This window comes from Balaenoptera borealis, assembly GCF_965194805.1.
Source record: "Balaenoptera borealis genome assembly, chromosome: 3".
Taxonomy (NCBI): domain Eukaryota; kingdom Metazoa; phylum Chordata; class Mammalia; order Artiodactyla; family Balaenopteridae; genus Balaenoptera; species Balaenoptera borealis.
In genome coordinates, this window is record NC_138866.1 from 3,282,433 (window position 1) to 3,303,219 (window position 20,787).

The 20,787-nt window shown below is 49.1% G+C and overlaps 1 long non-coding RNA gene across 1 annotated transcript in view; it reads right to left on the minus strand.

The window, feature by feature from the left end:
* Window positions 1-4,666: 4,666 nt before the first annotated feature.
* The window catches only part of LOC309626661, a 37,019-nt gene continuing 20,898 nt past the window's right edge, over window positions 4,667-20,787 (minus strand). Inside the window, exons 2-3 of the long non-coding RNA XR_014243346.1 lie at window positions 16,254-16,329; window positions 4,667-10,600 (exon numbers count right to left, since the gene is read on the minus strand). This is a non-coding gene — a long non-coding RNA (uncharacterized lncRNA). The remainder of the gene's footprint in view (window positions 10,601-16,253; window positions 16,330-20,787) is intronic.

The following is a 20,787-nucleotide window of genomic DNA, read 5'->3' on the forward strand; positions in this document are numbered from 1 at the left end:
TCAGAGGCAGGGGAATCCTGGCGACTTTGAGGGACTGGGAGGCTGGAGAAGGGGCCGGTGGGGAGGGCTGGGAATACTCCGCTGAGGATCCAGAAAGGACATTCCAAGTTCTCTGGAAGCGTGCCTTCTTCACGCTGCCCTGTGCCTGGTGGACAACCAGAGTCAACTTTCCAAAACATAAACTCAGGCTGTGTCACCATGGGATCGAAGCCCTCTGTGGCTCCCCACTGCGCTAAAGCCCACACTCCTTCACTGGCACAGACGCTGCATCTGGGCAGAGTCCATCCACCATCTTTCCTAGACCCACCTCTCCACAGGCTCCAGCTGCTCTGGCCCTCACTGTCACGCATACTCTGTGGTGGCTCTGCTCACAGGGCGCTTCTGCTCCCCCCTCGAGGCCTTTGCTCCTCTGTTCCTGCCCCCCTGGGATGCTCGTCCTCCATTGGTTTTCTGGTTAATTTCGACTTGGTCCTCGGGAGTCGCCTCCTCCAGGAAGCCTTCTCTGATTCCCTCCCCAGCACAGCGCACGGCCCATTAGGTTATTCTGCAAGATCGCTGCCGTCTTTTGCCAGGACTGTCTCCTGCTCCAGGTGGAGGCTTTGCAAGCAAGGCCAGGGGCCGTGCTGGATTCCTCTCTGGGGCCCCAGCCTCCAGCCTGCAGCCCAGGGCAGCGCAGCCCACAGCCTGAATGAGAGGGAAGCGAGGAGATGACGCCCTTAAGCTCTGGAAAGACATTTTCCCAAGTGGCTGGCAAGGCCCCCGCCCGCTCTGGGGGATTTTCCAATCCGCTCCAGGAAGGCCCAGCTCTGAGCACACTGGGATCATTCCGGGACACGGCGAGGCCCACTTCACCAGGCCTGGCCACGCGCAGAGCACGTCTGAAGCTCCTTTCTCCTGCTTTTCCCTTTTCCCTTTTTCCCGCCCGCTTTTCCTGGCAACGGGGTGGTTGGAGATGAGGAGAGATGAGCCCCCCAGAGCCCTTCTCTCCTTGGCAGCCTCTGGCCACATCCAAGGCCTCATCCCAAGGTATGCAGCACCCTTGTGAGGCATAGAAGTGAGCCCGGCCTGTCCCTGCCCACAACGCCAAGGACCTGCAGTGACGAGGCTGGGAAGGAGCTGATTGAATCTCAGAGGGTCGGTGTCAGGGGAGCCTGGCCTGGCTTCCCTGCCCCCCTCTGTTTGGTGCTCCTGGACCTGTGGGTCGGGGAGGGGAGTTGCTCAGAGCTGGCTGTTGGCAGCTGGGGTGCTCCTGTTGGTCCAGGGGTTGAGGGGGAGGGCTGCAGATGGCTAGGGGCAGGGAGTAGGCGGGGGCAGGGGGAAGAAGGGACCGGGTCAGCTGTGCCAGCGTGACGGGCATCTCCTGGGATTTCCAGAGACTGAGCAGAAACTCTTTGCAAAGGGGGCTTGTTCCTGGCTCCGTCTGGCACCAGCTGAGATCTTCTGGGAGTTGTTTTGCTCTTGGTAATTGGTGAGAAGTTTGTTTCTAAAAGTCTGCCCAGAACCCCAAAGTGGAAGCAGGCAGAGTGCCAGCATGAGCGGAGAATGTTCTTTTCAAACACATTTTTATAGCAGTGCGTTCAGGTCTGCTCTTTGGACTTTGCGCGTTTAGAATTTGGAGTAATTTAAACAGGCTTGGGTGGGGCTCACCTTTGCCCCCTGAGGCCCTGGAAGACAGAGGGGCGTCCCTGGCCCTGGAGAGCCAGGTATCCTGGGGCAAATGACCTCACGCTAATCACAGGCACTTCTTATCTGTGCAGGAGAGCTGGCCCCTCGGGGTGTCGTTGGCTTGGCCTGGGTCCCGCTGCTGAGAGTAAAGGAGGAGGGGACCCGCCTGGCCTCCTCTGTGGTCAGAATTCAGTGCCCTTTGCCAAGTGCTCAGCCAGTGTAGAAAGGCGTGTGTTTGCCCAGCCCAATCCCGGCTCTGACCCCGAACGCAGCTGGTTTCTGCTCTCCCCAGACAGCTGCCACCCGGCCAGGCTGCCTGGCTTCCATGGGTAGGTTGGGAACTTTGCAGAGAGAGAAAAATGAGACCCCTGTATCCCCTTTTGCACGGTGATAAGGTATTACCTGGGGAGAGAAGTCCCCAGGAAAGTGATTTCCTGAGCCTGTGGCAGCAAGGCAAGCCATCAACCTCTTTCCGGCTGGGTGATGGCATTGAGTCACTTGCCCTACTGGGCCTCAGTTTCCCCATCTGTCAAATGGGGGGGGTCAGGCTGATTGTCCTTTAGAGTCCCATCCTGCTCTAAAATATTGTCATGTGACGTTCTGCCTCGGTTGCCCACCTGTAAAAGGAGATACTTCAGGAAGCAGCTTCAGAAAAGAAGTGTGAGATTTGATTGGCAGATCCCGGTAGCTTGAAGAGAAGCAAATTTTAAAATGGTGAAAAATGGGCGAGATGGAGTGTTTCTAGCCTGCACACAGGGAACGACGGCAGCCTCTGTGCCGAGCTGTTTACCCACTGCCCTCACCCACCCCCGGATGGGCAGGGCCCGTCTGCCTGTCTACAGCATCTTCCCCTGGTCGGTCCTCAAAGAAACTGGATGTTGCCCGGGGTAGGGGTGGCATGGACTGGCACACATATAGGCTCTTCCTCTGCCCGTGTTTGGCAGGGAGGCTCTGAAGCTCGTGGTGTGTAATATATTCCAGAATCTTGCAGGAGCAAATTACAACCCTGGCGGGGCCCGGCTGGATACAGGCACCAGGACGTCCTGCGGGATCGCGGCTCGCCCCAATCTTAATAAACAGTCACGGTGACCATCCTGCTGCATCCAGCACGTATTAGGTTAGCCCAGTGCTGACTGTCTCCTATGGGCTCTGTGTGGTTTATTATCTCCATCCTCACACCCAGCTTGGACAGAGCGCCACCTTCATATGACGGAGGTGGAGAGCGGAGCTCGGAGAGTTTCCATCACTTGCCTGAGGTCACGCCGTGGAGGTCCGCCCCAGGGTCACCGGACTCTGCAGACTGCCCTTGGGGCCTCTCCCCCTCCCCACTTAGAAAAGTATAGGAGACCCGGTGGATCCCAAGACCGTGTTAGAGGTGCGTGGATGGACTTTTACATAATTGTACATTAGAAAACAAGTTATCCCATCAAATCTGGGATTTCACTGAGAATATTGCCTAGGAGAAAATCAAGGCTTAAGAAGCGAAACTATTTAGGATTGAATTTAAGAATGATATGAAGTAAAAACGTGGTCTTGATTGGAGGATGACAAAAAATCAGGGACTTGGGAGAAAACCGAGTGTTGTACAAGCCACCTCCATCAACCCTCCTCCCTCCTGGACCCTCGGGCTCTATCTGCATCCCCACGTACCCTGATACCTCCCATCTCAAAGCCCTCTCCCTGGACCCCAACCTCTGGCCAGCTCTCCGCACCCCATTCTGTCTCAGGGAAAACGCCTGCGAAGAATGACCCCCTCTGTATCTCCATCTCTCACACCCTCTGCAGTCTGACCTCTGCTCCCTCCACCCGCAGAGGCTGCCATCTTAGTGGTCCAGCGCCACTCGTCAAGGAGGTCCAGTGGCCTCATTTGGGAAGATCCGTTGGCTGCACTGACACAGCTGGCTGCTCTCTCTCAGGACTTCTGGACCCCGCACTCCTGTGGCATCCCCTCTTTTCTCTGGATACTTGCTTCCAGGCTCCTCTGAGGACCCCCGCTTCTACCAACCTTGAAATATTGTTCCTTAGACCCCCTTTTTGATGCCCTCCTTGCTCTCTCCCTAGCTGGTCTCATTTCCTCCTTCAGCATTTACTACCAACTATAAGCTGATAATAGCCCCACTTGCATCTCCGTGCCATCTTCTGAAATCCCGACCTGCCTGCTGGAAATCTCCCCTTGGATACCCCCAGACCCCTCAGACTTAACTGCCTGGGCTGAGCCCTGGACCCCCACTCCCCCCACACGGCCGAGCTGGCTCTTCCACCTGCAGTCTCTGGGGCCAGATGAGTTTCAGCGCTCCGCGGCTCCTGCTGTCCATGATTCTTGAGCCCTCCCTCCTCTGGAACGTGTCTGGGATCTGACCACTTCTCTCCTTCTCTCCACCACCCTCCTAGTCTAAGCACTGTCATCTCTCATGCTTCAGGGACCAAACTGCCCGCTTCAATCCACTTAGATAATAACAGCCAGCAGGACCTTTGAAAGACACAAATGGAATCTAATCGCTGCCCTGCTTAGAGCCATCGTCTCCACTCCCGTCCCGTCCCCCTGGGATAAAATCCAGACTCCTCAGCATCTACAAGGCTCCCACAGAAACGGCTGCAGCAACAAACCTCTGTTGCCAGATGCTTAACTTCGGGTGGGAGTTAGTCCCCCTTTTACCTGCTGACTCGGGGGCCACATCCAGGCTCCCACGCAGCTCCTCAGTGTCAGCGGCCCAGGCTCCTTCCGTCTTGTGGCTCTGCAGTTCTCGTGGGTCTAAGGTGGTTGTTTGAGGTCCTGCCATCCCGGTGGGCAGGGGAGAAAGGGAGGGTGAGTGCGACCAGGAAGGTGGACACAGTCCTGCTCACGGCCATGGACCAAGCTTCCTTACGTGGCCACACCTGGCCGCCAAAGAGGCTGGGAAATATTGTGTTAGGCTGGGTGGTCGTGTGCCAACTCTTCTATTACTACAGAAGAAGGGCAAAGAAAAATGGAGGACAGCTGGAATTCCTTCCCAGGAAAACATGGTCTGCCCCTACCCTGAGTAAGCTCTCTGAGCCTCGATGCCCATCTATAAAATGGGGTGGGGGGCTGTGAGGATCCGATGAGATGGTAAATGGTGCGTGAGTGCTCTGAACCCCATCAGGTGCTTCTCCAGTGTTGCCTTTCTCCTTCCCATCCCTGCCCCCATCACCTGGGATTTGGTATCTGTGGCTTGTGAATCCTGGGTACTCTTATGGAATCAGCACTTAGTAGGACCAGACAAAGGTGGTTCTGCAGCATCTCCCTCATTGCCTTGTCTGTGCCGAGCTTTTGGCGCAGGGGGGCCTCGGGGGCCTCAGGAGACGAGGCTGGCAGGGTAGGCGCAGTTGGTGCGTGGCAAACCGAACCTGTCCATTCCAGAAGCTTTTGGCACATTGTTGAAGCACTAGATGACTTTGAGAAATGTCTGTGTGTTTTTTCCCCAAGTGCAGTTATTTTTGCCGCTGTGAAATGTTCTGAAATCTGACAGTTTTGTTTCGAGTCTTAGCCCGATGGGAAGATGGAAAGGAACACTGCCTCCCAGTTCTGTGGGTCTCCTGAGGACACCCAGATCCTGGCAGAAGTGGCCAAGGAGAAGCCTGGCAACCAAGATCTCCCAGGGGTGGGCGCACAGTGGGTCAGGAGCACAGTGGGTCATGCCCGGGAGCTCCCAGACCCACTCAGGGCATGAGACCCAAGGGCCGATTGGGCCAATGTAAAAGCACCTACTGTGTGTCAGCCCCTCTCCTACCAAACATTTATCGAGCACCTACTATATTCATTTGTCAGATGTAGACTGTGCACCTACTGTGTGCCAGACCCTTCCCCCACCAAACATTTCCTAAGCACCCACCATGTGATGCAGGGGCATGAGAGGGCTCTGAGCACAGAAGTGACAGGATCACCTCGCCCTGCATGCTGGTGGGGAGATGGATGAAGGTGATGCTGAAGGGGTGTAGACCCCAGAGGAGAGAGAGATGACTCATTTGCAGACCCTGCTCATCTGAAACCCACAGGGGTCCTGCCAGGACGCAGCGACGGGGGGATCTGAGTGCACCAGGGGACTGGACATCACCCTGGACTCACGGCTGCTCCCATCAGCTGTCTGGCCCCTCCTCCTCTTCCCAAGGTCACGGCTCTCCAGGGCTGGGCCAGACACCTCTGCTCTTCCCACCTGTCTTCTAGCTGATCTCACTCAGCCCACATCTTCACAGACGGTGTCTTCACCACCATGGATGCCATGTGCTTCTTCACTGTGGCATCTTCAGGCCCCTCTTGTGTGGTCCAGTTACCTGTCGGGGACCTCCAGGCATCTCACCCTACGTGTGTCCCTCCTAAGCTTCTCACGTGCCCCCCTAGCTGCCTGGGCTCTTTTGGTGCCCATCTCAGGTGCTGGCCCCACTGCTCCTGGACCAGCAGCACCTTGGCTGCCTTCTGACTCGGGGGTCCCAGGACCCTGGCACGCGGATTATAACGCAGTTGGCAAACGTCCCTGAGAGCTGGCTGAATGCCAGGCACAGCGCCGAGAGCTTTACCATCACCACCTCGCTGAATCCCAACAACAGCCCTGGCAGGCAGCAACCACGGTGATTTCCGTTTTCACAGATGACAAAACTGAGACCCAGGTGAGTAAATTACCGGACGACACACAGTGAGTCCAGTATTTCCCGAGAAATCCAACCATCGACTTAACCCCACATGATAGCTGGGGGAATGGGAATTGAGCTATAACAACAGTAATTTCAGACACGTGGAATAGCGTTTTCATGTTTACAAAGTACTTTTCTACGTTGCTATGGAGACGGAGGATGCAGCCTTTCCCTCTGAGAGGCAGGCCTAGGAGTAACTGACAGTCACACTACAGTGAATTCCTGGTTAAAAAGATAAACAAAAACATGGCAAGGTCCCCGCCCTTCCTCCCCAGCCTGCACTTTGGGACCTGCATGGAGAGACACTGATGCTCTATTAGTTAGTTACAGGGCTGGTGGCCATAACAGAGATGCCAACATCACAGTGTGCAAAATAAGGATGTTTCTATTTCTTCCTTTCAATACAAGCCACACAGGACCGATACCTCAGCTTCCCGGCTCCTGGGGCACGGGCTCCTTCTACCCCACTTCTGATGCCTTCAAGTACCTTTCACCTTGTAGCTCAAGAAGGCCGTGCCTACAGTCAGACCCCAGTGCAGCCAGGGAAAGAGGGGAAAGAGAGTGGAGCACATGGCCCTTTCCTTAAGGAGCTGCATGCGTTACCTTTGCTCACATCGCATTCACTGGAAGTTGGTCACGTGGCCACTCCTAGCGGCCAGGGAAAAGGGGGACATCATCTTAGGTGGGTGGCGCTGTTCCTAGCTCAAACTTAAAGGGCTCTGTTATTAAGGGATGAAGGGGCAAGGGGACATTGGGGAACAGCTAACAGTCTATGCCACAGTCCGCCCCTTTGGGCCCCCTGGTTTCCATGCAGGCTCTACCTTCAAGACCCCGGACACACTCAGCCCCTTCTCTTTGGAACAACCCTGAAGTCCCGCCCAGGCGCTGCCTCTGGCCATGTCCGGGGTCTGAAGGTGATGCACAGTCTTCCTATCAAGGCCAGATGAGATGCCTCAAGAACAGGGAAGCTATAAATGAAAAAGACGAGTGGTTTATAGCCCCCCTTAGGTGATTAGGGGGCAGGAACAGCAGAACTGCTGTAGAGCCTTGCCTTTGGAAGAGATGAGCTCGGACAATGCAGCTGGTGCTGGCCCAGGACCATGGTCACACTCAGCTGGGCAGGTATCGCCACCACTCTGCCGTGGCTGACCCCTTTGGTCACCCTGCCTCTGCTAGCTGGGAGGAGTGCCGTGTCCACTGTCCCCCATCGTCCCCTCTGGATCTTCTGGGAGCACCCTCCTTTCCCACCCCCCTCCCCAAACCCACCCCAGGATTGGGCATTGCCGACTATGCCCTTCCTGGTGGCCACCAAACCTGCACAGCATAACTCTGGCTGTGTCTACATGTCTGGGGGGTCCAGGGATCTCTCTGGGGGGCGCTCGAAAAACAGCAAGCTCTGGAAAGCTGGACTGTGGTTTTACCTGGCGACACAATTCCCTCTAAAACTTAGTAGGTTTCTTTGCATCTGGTTTGTTTGCATCTGGTTGTTCCATGTTGCATGTGACTTCACCTAAAGATCTCGTCCAGACCTGGCTTTTTAGTCTTATGAAGCTGGTCTTTTGTTTCCAGTCCCCTGTTCTCAGCCCATTTCATAGCAGCTACCCTGATGTTATCTGAACCACAGGCTTGGGTGGGGAGACAGCACCTCATTCATACCATGGCCCCCAGGCTGGCTCCCCTTGCCCGGCTGCGGACTCTTCATGGGACGAGCTGGGAAGGGATCGAGCCACCTCTTTCCTCCACCAGGACTGCACCTCCAAAGCCATCTCCAGAACTTTCCTGTATCACTTCCTGAAGGTAGCACGCAGCAGCCAACACACACCTGCAATGAGTCTTTCAAGCCAGTTCTAAAGTTCCAGGGGCCCTCAGGATGTGTTCAGCTTTCCAAGCGTCACAGGGAGCATTTTTATGACAGGATTTCCGCAGCACAAGTGTCAGCAGCTTTCCAGCTCACAAAATCTGAGTCCTGGACTCTGGAGGCCAGAACTTGGAGGTCTGGGTTTATTGTAGCAGTGCCCTTAGCCCCACCATGTCTGTGTACCCACGTCTGTAATGGTCAGGATACTGGCTTGGCTGCTAGAACAAACATCTTCCCCCAAACCCCCCCTCCCCAAAGTGGCTTAAACATGATGGGAGTTTCCTTCTATCTCATGCTATAGTCCAAATGGTTCAGGATGATATGGTGACACCAGAACATCAGGAATCTAGACACGTAGGCTACAGGTCTACTGGCCTCCAAAAGAAACTTTGAGCTCATGGCCTAAGATAGCTGCTGCAGCTCCCTCTGTCCCATCTGCATTCCTGCCAGGGCCAAGGAGAGAAGAGGAAGAGGAGGACACGCCCCGCCCCTTCCTCTCAAGCCCAGGGCCTGGAATGTGCATGTCAGTCTCCTCACATCCCGCAGCGAGGAGGGATCTGAGGCTCAGGATGCCCCGTTGCTCGTGTGCGTGTGTGTGTGTGTGTGTGTGCATGTGTCCGCGTCAGCTGTTGTATTGCCCAGGTCTCTCTACCCCTTCGTCCAGTGCTCTTTCTTCAAGCAGCTACACTGGAAAGAAGCAGGTCTGGGAGAGAAGCGAGATTCTCCATTCCAACCGTGAAATGCCTGCGATCAGAAGTGGGAACCCAGGGCGTGGAATGACTTGCTGACCTGCCTTGTGCATTGCGGTCATCTGCCCTCGAGGCCCGGGACGCCCGCTGCCCGAGCAGCTGTGAGCCGGCCAGCTTGTGGGTGAGCGCTTGCTGGCACGCCGCAGACCTGGCAGGGCCGCCGAGCCCCACCTTCCTTCCCTGCCTTGCTCTCATGTTGCCTGCTGTGTGCGCCTCATTTTTCTTTTCACCTGTAACGTGGGGTTAATGCTTTTGTCCTGTTACTTCCCACGTTGCTTTGGGAAATCGAACGGGAGGCTGGAGGCGAAAGGCCGTCAGCTGGAACGGGCTGGGCGCTGTGCCCTGTGCGTGGCTGAACGAGGGACCCCAAAGGGACTTTGCAGATGGGATGAAGCTAAGGGACTTGAGATGGGAAGATGGTCCTGGATTACCCGGGTGGGCGCAGCGCAACCTCGCGGGTCCTTATAAGGGAAAGAGGGAAATGGTGGGGTCAGAGTCGGAGAAAAGAGGATGCAGTGATGGACGCAGAGGTCATGGCGGTGCCCTGGGAAGACAGACAAAAGGGCCACGACCAAGGCGTTCTGGTGGCCTGTAGAAGCTGGACAGGGCAAGGACGCAGATTCTCCCCTGGAGCCTCCAAAAGGAGCCAGCCCTGCCCACACCTTGATTTTAGCCCGGTGAGACCATTCTGGACTCCTAACCAACTGTAAGGGCATACATTTGTGTAGTTTTCAGCCACGAAGTTTGTGATGATTTGTAACAAGAGGCAGATACGTGAGGGCCTGGGGGTGTTGGGACTCAGTGGGATCGCAGATGGCCAAGATGCGGACAAAGGGAGAACCAGTGGGCTGGGAGGAAGCATACAAGGAAAGGCCCAGAAGGAGCGTGCAGGCTCTTTGCTGGATGGTGAGCAGCCTCTCAGACCAGCATGTGGGATGCAGGGAGGGGCTCCGTGGGGAGGCCGGCCAGGAAGGCGGGGGGCATGTTGGAGGGGCCCTGAACAACCCCACTGAGGGGCTGGTACTTAATTTGGAGGAAGAGAGACCCGCTGGGATGGTGTTCAAGCCCATGGAGATGCCTCTGGGCCAGGAAATGACCGGAGTGTCAGAAGGCAACTGGGAAACGCGGCCTCACATATCCTGAGTGCTTGTGGTCGCAGTGTTGTGCAAAGTTCTGGAAGCCGGTGCTTGTCAAGATGTACCCGGGTGTGCAGGGCCGCGGAACGGATTTTGGGTCTGCAAGCCCAGAGCTCCAACAGCAAAGGGAAACCAGAGGCAAAGACGCGGAGCCTTTTATTGAAAGTGCTTTCGGAGACACCCTACAAAAGTCCGTGTCCAGTGCCCTCTGGCTTTCTGGGGAGGGGGTTGTCAAACGTGCGAAACCCTCTGAAAGCCGAGCTGGGGAGGGTCCCTGGGAATTCTGAAGTGGGGCACAGCCAAGACGCACAATAAAAAGAAATGTGTGACGGTGAAAGAGACACATTCAAAATTGCATGTTTTTCGTCTTCAGTGTTCACGGAAACATGCCCATTAGCGGGAGTGGGCGGAGCGGGGGTGGGTAGGCCCAGCGGAACACGGCAAAGGGCTCTGGGGAACAGGATTTCTGCGCTCAGCAAAGACGCCACCCCGGAAAGCCACGTGTGGACGCGTGCGTCCAACCGCCCCACGGATGGTTTCAGATCCTGCAGGGAAGAGAAAAAACACACTCTGAATATTGCCAGAATGGTATTTGAGTAAACAGTGTGGGCAGCTGCTCTCCGCTGTCGGAGCCAAAGAAAGTCTGCTGTCGTCCATGAAGAAAACGCGTTTGACGAGGGACCCGTTAACGGGGGGCTGAGCTGCCTTGAAGACGGGGCACTCCCACCCCAGGGGTCTTTGAACTCTACCCGGAGCACCCTCCCTTTAGCTGACTGTGCTCTCCCAGATTTGGGGGTTCTTTATTCCCCTTCTAAGAGAAAGTGCTAATTGTGCATGGGAGTGGGAAACGGTCCCCCTGGGAGCTGCAGCCTGGCTTGAGTCCGAGGTGAAGATGTGAGAGCCGCTGGGAGGGCCTGGTGCCCCCCAATGGGGCAGGTAGGGGGGGTGGGGAGACTCAGGACACGCACCCCTGGCGGCCCGGTGAGGCCATGCCAAAGCCTGTCCAGCCCAAAGGTCAGAGTCACACAAAGGATGCTCAAGTTCGCTCACTCCCACTGGAATGACCCGAAGTGTGAGAGCCTAGCCTCTCCATCGGCAAAGCGCCTGGGGATTAATTAGTTTAATTGGTCCCTGCTTTAGGCCAAATAGTCAGTGTCAAAAGAGAAAAGTAAAAGATACTTTCCCATTTGGGAAGACAAAAACGGCCCCTGGCAATGGCAGAGGGTGGTAATAACAACAGAAAGCCTTTGCGGGAGTTGACTTGAATGGCCTGGGAAGGCAGCTGGACCCCAGCTCAGACCCTTGTCGCATACTAAGCAGAGATGGGGGCCGTCTGGGAAAGGCCGGCCCGGGAACTTGCTCTGGCCAAGGCGCCACCCTGGCCTCAGCAGAAACATCTCGGTCCAATCAAGCCTCATTATCGGGGGGTTCTGCCCCCGCCACGAACGCCCCCAACGTCATTTGCAGGAGGAAACAGACAGGCCCTGAGAGGACTGACTGGTCCTGGCTGTGCTAGGCTGGGGCCTGTGGCCTCCGATTTGCGTGCATTAATTGCCATGGGGCTAGGGAGCCTGGTGGGGAGATGAACCAGGTCCACGACTGTCGTTAAGATGCCCAAGGACGTGTCCTGTGTCTGGAAGGTGGAGGGGTGCTGGGGGAGGGGCCAGAGCCCACAGCCCAAGGTTCAGCCAGCTGTGTGACCTTGGGCAAGTCACTTGGCCACTCTGGGCTCATGTCCCGTCCCTCAGATGTAAATCATGCGTGTTCACCGCCGCAGCCCCTGTGTGCATGGTTACGATGAGCACAGAAATGCTTTGTCACAGCAGCCAAGGGCGTCTCTTGTGTGAGGACAGTCTGCAGTCCCAGAGGAGCTGTGACTAGTGAGTGAATCACGGCACAGGCTGGAGGAGTGGTCCCAGGTGCATTTTCCAAATTAAGGACGGTTGACAATATCAGGGTTGGAAAAAGTGTTTGGGGACAAAACATGATGACTTTAAAAATCCATCTGGATCCTTTCTGTTTATATTCTCCTACCCAAGTCGAGGTAGAAAATATTTATCTTTGCTGTTTTACAAGCAGTGGCCTCTGGCCAGATGAGACGGTGACTTTGGTCCACGGAGTTCAGAGGACAAAGTGGGGAAGGAAGCTCCACCGTGAACTCTCATTGTGTCAAACTACCTTGGATATACCAAGGGTGGCACTGTTTTTTGTTTGTATTTTACCTTTAGAAAAAATTGTGGTAAAATCTACATAGCATATTATATACCATTTTAATAATTTTTAAGTGTCCAGTCAAGTGGCATTAAGTCCATTCACATTGTTGTACAACCATCACCACCATCCATTTCTAGAACTCTTTGATCTTCCCTAAACTGAAACTCTGTGGCCATTAAACAACACCCTATCCCCTCCCCCAGCCCCTGGCACCCACCCTTCTACTTCCTGTCTCTATGAATTTGACTTTTCTGAGTACCTCATTATGTGGAATGCTATTTGTCCTTTTGTGTCAGGCTTATTTCACTCAAAATAATGTTCTCAAGGTTCAGCCATGTGATAGAATAAGTCAGATTTTCCTTCCTTTTTAAGGCTGAATAATATTCCGAGAGGCCTTTGGTTTTATTCTGTGGAGGGATGGCAGTGGGGAATTCAAAGAGAGAAAGTGGGGTTGGCCCTGATCCAGCTGCCAGAAGGGACGTGGGAGTGGCCTCCGCAGGGGGCGGGTGGGATGGAGTTGCTGAGGCTGACTCTGGGGGAGGATTGAGGGAGACTTCATCACTTCAGTAGCTGAAATGGAATTCCTCAGGGCCAGGACTAGGGTGAGGCACTGGCATTGCGTGCAAAATTTCAGGGGGCATCCGCAATCTCAATTATCCAGATAAATCCCATTTTACTGCAGTATTTAACAAAATCAAAGTAATGCAAAAGATCTGTGATGAACAAAGTACCAAAATTTGAAGTGAAGACAGGATTAGTCTTAGTGGTTTTTCTCTTCGTCTCAGGCTCCAGGAAGGGCTGTCATAGCACAGATCTTGTCTTTATTTTAAATTTTGGTATTCTGTTCATCATGGATATTTTGCACTATTTTTGTTTAAGTTGTGGTCAAATATACGTAACATAAAACTTATCATTTGAACCACATTTAGGTGTACAATTCAGTGGCATTAAATACATTCATATTGTTGAGCAACCGTCACCACCATCCATCCCCAGAACTTTCTCATCTTCCCAAACTGAAACTCTGTCCCCATTAAACACAAACTCCTTATTCTCCCTCCCCCAGCTCCCGGAAACTCCCCTTCTACTTTCTGTCTCTATGAATTTGACTACTCTAGGTAACTCATAGAATTGAAATCACAAATATTTGTTCTTTTGTGACTGACTTATTTCACTCAGCATAATGTCCTCCAGGTTCATCCACGCTGTAGACAGTGTCAGAATTTTCTTCCATTTTATGACTGAATAACATTCCACTGTATGAATAGACCACATCTTGTTTATCCATTCATCTGCTGATGAACTTTTGGGTTTGTTTCCACCCTTTGGCCATTGTGAATAGGGCTGCTATGAACACTGTTGTACAAGTATTTTTCTGAGTCCCTGACTTCAATTCTTTTAGAAGTAGAATTCCCGGATTATATGGTAATTCTGTGTTTAGCTTTTTGAGGACATGCCAAACTGTTTTCCATGGTAGCTGCAACATTTTTTTTTCCCACCAGCAATGCACAAGAGTTTCAGTTTCACTACATCCTTTCCAACACTTCCTATTTTCCATTAAAATAAAAACAAATTGGGGCTTCCCTGGTGGCGCAGTGGTTGAGAATCTGCCTGCCAATGCAGGGGACACGGGTTCGAGCCCTGGTCTGGGAAGATCCCACATGCCGCGGAGCAACTGGGCCCGTGAGCCACAACTACTGAGCCTGCGCGTCTGGAGCCTGTGCTCCGCAACAAGAGAGGCCGCGATAGTGAGAGGCCCGCGCACCGCGATGAAGAGTGGCCCCCGCTTGCCGCAACTAGAGAAAGCCCTCGCACAGAAACGAAGACCCAACACAGCCATAAGTAAATAAATAAATAAATAAATTTATTTTAAAAAATAAATAAATAAAAAAAAGTGTAGCCATCCCAGTGGGTGTGAAGTGGTATCTCACTGCGGTTATGATTTGCATCTCCCTAATGGCTAATGATGTTGAGCGTCTTTTCATGTGCTTGCTGGCCACTCCTGTAACTTCTTTGGAGACATGTCTGTTCAAGTCCTTTGCCCATTTTTGAACTGGGCTGTTTATTTATCGTTGTTGTTGAGCTGTATTTGCATAACTTTTGACTTTAAAAAATATTGCATTAAATGTGACTTATCTTCATTGCTGAGTTTTTTGGTGTTTCCTTAAGTTTTGCTTGAAGTGAGTGCCTCATTTGCCTCACCCTAGTTCCAGCCCTGGTTCTCTGGGGGAGGAAAATTCCTGGAGGGGAGGGAGACCCCCAGGGTGGGAGAAGGGCAGATGAGGGGGAGCGGGGTGCGGGGGCCGGGTGGGAAGGGCAAGGCAGAGGGCTGAGGAAGGTGTGACCCCTGGTGTTCTCATGGCTGCCATTTAGCAGCCCCTCCACTCCAGCAGGAGCCTCCCACGTGTGGTTTATTAGAGAGAAGAAGGGAAAAGGGTTGAGTTCCATGCTTGGGCCAACCCCTGGGGGAGGTAAAGGAACAGCTGCAAATGTGGTGCTAAGGATGGGGGCGCAGAGGTGACCTGGAGGAGTCGGGTGCTCAGCAATGCCAACCTCTCAGGGAGGCTCGAGGATGTGTGCCTGGCCGGTCCGGATCCTTCCTGGGGAGGAAGACCCCAGAGACAGTGCAGACTCACCCCCCACCCCACCAGTCGTTGACTTGCCCGGTGGACACGTCTGCTGGAGAGGCCCACTCCCCAAGCTCAAACCGCTCCCCTTTTCCAAAGGACTCCTGCCCTTCCTGTATCCTCGGCAGCATGTGGTGTATCCATCACCACAGCCAAGCCCAAAGGTGGTGGCAGTGCTGTCCCAGCTCTCCAAGGAGCTGAGAGAACCTCAGATTCTCACCAGATTCCAACCCACACCACAGCACTGTTAACACCAAACTGGGACCGCTGTGTTCAGGCTCCTGGGCAGCAGTCTGAGAAGAGTGGTTACCAGGGTCATTAATAACACATCAGTTGGCCTTTATTCTCAAAGACTGAAGAGTTCTTTCTGGGAAGCCCAGCTGAAATGCCACACCCAAATTTGATAAAAACTATAAACCTACAAATCTGAGAAGTTCAACAAATATGAAGTAGAATAAATACAAAGAAAACCACACCAAGGTACATCATAAGCAATTTTCTGAAACCAGAGTGAAAGAAAAAATCCTAAATGCAGACAGAGAAGAATGAGACATATAGAGAAACAATATACAAATGACAGTAGTATTCTTTTTGAAAACAGTGTAAGCCGGAAGTCAATGGGGTAACAGCTTTAAAATAGAGAAAGAAAGAAAGAAACTGTTCATCTAGAATTCTATATTCTGCAAAGATATCTTTCAAAAATGAAGGCAAAATAAAGAGTTTTAATGGCGCCAGCAGACTGGCACTACAAGAAATATTAAAGGTAGTTAATAATAAAGGAAGCAGAAAGAAAATGATATCAGATGGAAAACTGGATCTACAAAAAAAGAGGCAAGAGTATTAAAAGTGGCAAATATGTAGAGAAATGTAAAAGAAATTTTAAAACAAACAAAAGCTCATTTTAAGAGTGATTATTCATGATGATATTTGTGGCATTCTGGCAGTTCATAAGTGTTATTTAAAAACTTGAATTAATATAGCTAAATTATAGATGTCATGTATACTCATTTAATTTTGATACAAATAGAAACTTAATAATAATAAACTCTTCAACCTATTCCCTGAAAGAAGTAATGTTTGATTGTCAACCTTCTATACATTTTGTATATGAAACATTAAAATATACAAACATAGATGTAATATAATTTTTTATTTTACATGAAATGTTTAACATTATTCTGCTAACTGCATTTAAAAACACTTATTAAAAGAAAAATTTTAAGACAACTGACCATTTAAAACAAAATATCAACAATATACTTTGGGGCTTACTATATATTGAAAGGTAAAATCTATGACAACAATAGCACATAGGGTAAGAGAATTAAATGAAAGAATATTGTTGTAGGATACTTACGTCGTATGTGGCTTACAACATTTGAAGGTAGACTGTGATAAATTAGCTATGTATATTTTAAATCCTGGAGCTACACCTAGAAATTAGAACAAAGAGATACAGTTTATTAGATATCTGTGGAGAAAATGGAATTAAAAAAACACAACTAATTCCAAAGAAAAAAGGAGCAAAAGACAGATGGGACAAATAAAAAACAAATGAAATTATGGCAGACCTATACCAAATGATGCTGATAATTATGTTAAATGTAAAGGTCTAACTTCTTCAATAAAAGGCTGAGATTGTGACACTGGATAAAAAAGCAAGACTCAACTATTTGTTGCTTATAAGAAACCCATTTTAGGGAGAAAATATTTGCAAATGAAGCAACTGACAAAGGATTAATCTCCAAAATATACAAGCAGCTCATGCACCTCAATATGAAAAAAACAAACAACCCAATGCAAAAATGGGCAGAAGATGTAAATAGACATTTCTCCAAAGAAGATATACAGATTGCCAACAAACACATGAAAGGATGCTCAACATCACTAATCATTAGAGAAATGCAAATCAAAACTACAGTGAGGTATCACCTCACACCAGTCAGAATGGCCATCACCAAAAAACCTACAAACAATAAATTCTGGAGAGGGTGTGGAGAAAAGGGAACCCTCTTGCACTGTTGGTGGGAATGTAAATTGATACAGCCACTATGGAGAACAGTATGGAGGTTCCTTAAAAAACTAAAAATAGAACTACCATACGACCCAGCAATCCCACTACTGGGCATATACCCTGAGAAAACCATAGCTCAAAAAGAGTCATGTACCACAATGTTCATTGCAGCTCTATTTACAATAGCCAGGATGTGGAGGCAACCTAAGTGTCCATCGACAGATGAATGGATAAAGAAGATGCGGCACATATATACAATGGAATATTACTCAGCCATAAAAAGAAACGAAATTGGGTTATTTGTAGTGAGGTGGATTGACCTAGAGTCTGTCATACAGAGTGAAGTAAGTCAGAAGAAGAAAAACAAATACCGTATGCTAACACATATATATGGAATCTCAAAAACAAACAAACAAAAATAACAGTTCTGAAGAACCTAGGGGCAGGACAGGAATAAAGACTCAGACGTAGAGAATGGACTTGAGGACACGGGGAGGGGGAAAGGTAAGCTGGGACGAAGTGAGAGAGTGGCATGGACATATATACACTACCAAATGTAAAATAGATAGTTAGTGGGAAGCAGCCACATAGCACAGGGAGATCAGCTCGGTGCTTTGTGACCACCTAGAGGGGTGGGATAGGGAGGGTGGGAGGGTGGGAGGGAGATGCTTGAGGGAGGAGATATGGGGATATATGTATATGTATAGCTGATTCACTTTGTTATAAAGCAGAAACTAACACACCGTTGTAAAGCAACTATACTCCAATAAAGATGTTTAAAAAAAAAGAAAAGAAACCCATTTTAAATATACAAAAGTCAATTGCTTGTCCACATACTAGCAAAGAACAGTTGGTAATTGAAAATTTAAAATGCTGTATTATAAATGTGTTATATAAACAAAAAGCAAAAGGATGGGGGAATACTGAAAAGGCATAGGAGCCAGTCTGAAAGAGCTCCCAATGGCCAAAGCTGTAATAATATTAGCAACAGAATAAACAATGATAGTATTGGATTATAACCCAAATAATAAAGTAAATATATTTTAGTCTACAGAAGTATAAATTAATAATGTAATAAATAAATAAATAAATAGGGGACAAAGAACGATACCTCCTTACAGAAGAAATCCAATCAATACACGTGAAAAGGAGTGAGGGGGGAATAGAAGAATCACTGTTAGAATTCCACAGAAATCATGGAGGCAAGGTACACCAATGGATGCTAAAACTAGTGGACAAAAGTTTAAGAGGAAACAAAACCTTTGCATTGTCTCAAAGTATCTCCCTGCCCTAAAGTTATGAATTACAAAAAGAAAAATAGTGGCTATACAGTGGAGGAACCTGACAGACATCATCTTTACCAAGTGATGAAAGTTCGTGTCACCAGTAATAAGACACGGTAGCATCAGGGACTCACTGATGTAGCTCACGTTACTCCCGTGGTATTCTTCTTAGTGATGCAGAACCTCAAATAATTATGAGATGGCGTGAGACAAACAGAAATTGAGGGATGTTCTAGGAAACACCTGACCTCTACTCTTCAAGAGTGCCAAGTCCTGAAAGACAGAAACACTGAGCAAATGCACCGATTGTAGTGGGCTAAGGAGGGCGCCGACTAAGGGCAGTGTGAGATCCTGGGCTGGATCCTGGAAATGAAAAGGAACGTTGGTGGAAAAACTGGTAAAATCCAAATAAAATTTGTAGTTTAGTTAATAGCACTTTACCAGTGTTAATTTCTTAGTTTTCATAACTGTTCCATGACTTAGGTGTTATCATTAGAAAAGGTGAGTGAAGGGTATAAGGTAACTCTCTACCCGACATATGTATGTATATAAACTGACTCACTTTGCTGTACACCTGAAACTAACACAACATTGTAAGTCAACTATATGTCAATAAAAAGTTGTTCGTTTTGAAAAAAAAAAAGCTTAAAAAACAATACTATTTACAATAGCATAAAATACATGAGTGCCTAGGGGTAAATTTCACACAATATGTACCAGACCTGTGTACTCTAAAAATTACAAAACACTGCTGAGAGAAATTAAAGATGGCATAAAGAAATAAAGAGAGGGCTTCACTGGTGGCGCAGTTGTTGAGAATCTGCCTGCCAACGCAGGGGACACGGGTTCGAGCCCTGGTCTGGGAGGATCCCACATGCCGCGGAGCAACTGGGCCCGTGAGCCACAATTACTGAGCCTGCGTGTCTGGAGCCTGTGCTCTGCAACAAGAGAGGCCGTGATAGTGAGAGGCCCGCGCACCGCGATGAGGAGTGGCCCCCGCTTGCTGCAACTAGAGAAAGCCCTTGCACAGAAACGAAGACCCAACACAGTCAAAAATAAATAAATAAATAAATAAATAAATAAATAAAAATAACAAAAACCAAAAACAAACAAACAAACAAAAAAACGAAGAGTGAGTTGCATACAACCCACTTGGTAGATGCTAAGAAATAAAGAGATATATCCTGTTCATGGATCCAAAGACTTGATATTGTTAGATGTCAGTTTTGCCCTCAATAATCTATAGATTCAGTGGGAATCTCAATTATAATGACACCTGTCTTTTTGTGGCAGTTGATAAGGTGATTCTAAAATTTATATGAAAATTCAAGGACTGAGAATAGCCAAAGCAATTCTGAAAAACAACAAAGTGGGAGGCTTTATACCGCTGAATTTTAAGACCTACTATGAAGCAATAGTATGGTATTGGTGTTAAGGATAGACATCTAGATCAATAGAACAGAATAGAGAACCCAGAAACAGAACCATGTGTATATGACCAATTGATTTTTAAAAAATGGGCCAAGGTAAATCATTGGGAGAAATAAAGTCTTTAAAACAAATATTGATAAACATACATAAAAATATAAACCTCAACCCCTACCTCACATCACACACAAAAGTTAACTTGAAATGGATCACAGACCTAAACATAAATGCCAAAAATATAAAATTTCTAGAAAATATACAGAAATTATTTGTGACCCTGGGGCAGGCAAAGTGTTCTTAATAAGACCCAAACCACCACAAAACATAAAAGTAAAACTTGATAAAAATGGATGTCATCAAAATGAACAAAATCTGCCTTTCAAATGACCCGTTAAGACACTGGACAGATGAGCCAGCTTGGGAGAATAGATTTGTAATTCACAATCTGATAAGGGACTTGAGCAGAATATATAAAAACATTCTTACAACTCAGTAATAAAAGCACAAACAATGAAATTAAAATATTGGACAAAAGCTTTGAACAAATACTTTACAGAAGAAGCTACGCAGACAAGGGACCCTTTAGCTGTTTCCCTCTGCCTGAAATGCCACCCTCTCTTTCTGTATCACTAACTCCTTCCTCTATTGCAAGTCTTTGCTCAGACTTTATCTTCTCAAAGAGGCCTCCCCTGACATTTTATTAAATACTGCACTCTGCCCCAACTTCTCCCCACTGCACACATATTCCAAATCCCCCCATTTTGTTCTTTTTTTCTCATAGCACGTCCATCACTTTCTAACACACTGTAAAATTTACTTAATTATGCTTATTGTTCATTATCTATCTCCCCTGTGAGAATGAACAAGAATTCTGTGTATTTTTTCACTGATGTATCCCAAACGTCTACATGAGTGCCTGACATCTAGTAGGCGTTCAAAAAATATCTCTTTTATACATGGGTGAATGAATAAATGGCTGCTTTTATGCTTTTGTTTTGTTTTTGGTCTCCTGCAGCTTTACTTTGATATGTCAGGCATGAATTCATTTTTATTTATCCTGCTACAGACTCACCAGGCATCTTGAATCTAAAGATTCCCATCTATTATCAATTCTGGGAAATTCTTAGTCATTATATCTTCATGTAGTTCACCTTTCAGTCCTGTTC